Genomic DNA, 2618 nt, shown 5'->3' on the forward strand with positions numbered 1-2618 from the left:
CCCGCCCCTTCCACGCGAAAGTAGGAACGCAGATTCAGAAAAAGGCGTTCTGTGAGTTTTTAAGACTGTCCCGGGAAGGGGTGGGTGGTGCAAATGAGGCATTTCACATAGAAAAGTCCACCCCGAGGAGCAGAAAGTGCCAGGGAACGGCTAAAATGGTTGGACTGTTGGTATTTGCTATGCAAATGTATCATTTGCATAGGCAGCTCCACCACACAATCCAAGAGGATATTAAGAAATGACTGCGCAGTTAGTTGGAAAGTGTATGTAAATTCCTACGTCAGTAATTTACTTAAGCACTTAAAAATAACGGTGAGTACGGGATGTCCCTAGAGAAGCGAAGTCAGGTAGAACAAATGAGCAAATATGTACTATTTGCATGACCCTCTCCGCACTGCTTCCTCGGGGCAACGTGGGAGCCAGATTAAAGCAACCTGGGACAGCCTCGTAGAGAAGACATTTGCAAAACAGGACTCCTCTGTAGTCCAGGCAGATTTTTATTGTTTATGCAGTACTGGGAACTGAATCCAGAGCTTCGCACATAAAATGCAACCGCTCCACCACTAAGCTACACATAACATTGATGCCACCTTTCCTGGGAGGGCTATGTGGATAAGGTTACTTGAATGCCCCACCCCTTCCACCAACTCTTGGGCCTACAAGGCGGGCAATCAATGCCTTGCTGACATTTTGGGAGAGCAGCTGAAGCTGTCCTGAGGGGCTGCACCTGTCTCCAAATGCCCGTATAAAGATTTCAGGGCACCGAACCTGGAAACAACCTAGATGCTCCTCAATGGAAGAATGGATAAAGAAAGTGTGGAATATATACACATTAGAGTACTACTCAGCGCTAAAAAACAATGACATCTTGAATTTTGCATGCAAATGGATGGAAATAGAAAACACTATCCTGAGTGAGATAACCCAGACCCAAAAAGATGAATATGGTATGTGCTCATTTAGTGGACTCTAGCCATAAACCAAGGACATTGAGCCTATAGTTCACAAGCCTAGAGAAGCCAAATAACAAGGTGAACCCAAAGAAAAACATATATAGATCTTCCTGGAAGTTGGAAGCAAACAAGATTGCCGGGCAAAAGTTGGGAGCGTGGGGGTGGGGGTAGGAGTGAGGGTGAGGTGAGGAGTAAGAGGAGGAGAGGGAAGGGAGAAGGGAAAGACTGGAGAGAGCTTGGGGGAGTGGGAGGGTGGAGATGGAGGAAGGGCGGATATGGGAGCAGGGAAGAAGATATCTTAATTAAGGGAGCCATTTTAGGGTTAGCAAGAGACTTGGCTCTAGCAGGGTTCCCAGGTGTCCACGGGGATGTCCCCAGCTAGGTCCTTAGGCAACAGAGATGTGCCTGAACTGTCCTTGCCCCACTATCACACTGATGATTATCTCGAATATCACCATAGAATCTTCATCCAGCAACAGATGGAGATAAACCCTCATCAGAGCAACGAACTGAGCTCCCAAGGTCCAGTTGAAAGGCAGAAGGAGGGAGAAGACGAGCAAGGAAGTCAGGACGGCGAGGGGTTGGTCCACCAACTGAAGCAGTGTGTCTGTTCTAATGGGAGCTCATCAAATCCAGCTGGATTGGGACTGAACGAGCATGGGATCAAACTGGACTCTGATTGTGGCTGACAATGGGGACTGAGAAGCCATTGATAAAAGGCACTGGGACTTGTTTTTACGGCATGTTCTGGCTTTTTGGGACCCTAGTCTATATGGATGCACAGCTTCCTAGGCCTGGATGTAGGGGGAGGGCCATGGATTTCCCACAGGGCAGGATTCCCTGCCCTCTCTCAAGTAGGGAGGAGGAGAGAGGAGGGGGAGTGGAGGAGCGGGAGGGGATTGGGAGGAGGGGAGGAAGTGTAAATTTTTGAATGGAAAAATAAAAAAAAAAAAATTAAAAAAAGATTTCAGGGCACAAGGAGATACACATCAGCACCAAGTATGACCAGGAGTCCAGGTTGCACAAAAAAAACACAGTGGCACACAGAGGAGGTTTATGTTCACATACACACACACGAAGAAACGCTGGAGCACACACAAATCTCAGGAGCACATGTTCTAAGGAACAGAATGAGCCACTGTCCTGGCTTGCACACGAGACATACAGGAGTTGAACAAGGCCCAGAATCGAAGTCCCCTTATAGTCCCCAATTCCTTGGTCTTATTGCACACAATGAAGCCTCACAACAGAATCACCAGGACAGAGACCACTCATGTATCACACATCCCTACTGACACTGCCCCATACATGAATCCTGGAAAGACTCACACACAGGGATGTCACTGCTGCACACACCAGCTTCGATCGATCATGTGCTGCCATGAAGTATGTACATGAGCTAGGCATGGACACTTTTAACCTCAGCACATGGGAGGTGAAGGCAGGGAGACTTCAAATTGCAGGGTAGTCTGGGCTATAACAAGGCCCTATGTCCAAAAAAAAGGGGGGAGGGAGTGTTAGGAACCCCCAAAAAAGGACAGACATAACTCTGGCCTCAATGAGTATGTACCCCAATCCATTCACAAATCAAGTCCCACCAGAAACAGATCACTTCCATCAGGGACCACTTCGGTCTCCACATCTCAGAATGACAGAGGCCAAAAC

Source organism: Arvicola amphibius, chromosome 8, assembly GCF_903992535.2.
Source record: "Arvicola amphibius chromosome 8, mArvAmp1.2, whole genome shotgun sequence".
Classification (NCBI taxonomy): Eukaryota; Metazoa; Chordata; class Mammalia; order Rodentia; family Cricetidae; genus Arvicola; species Arvicola amphibius.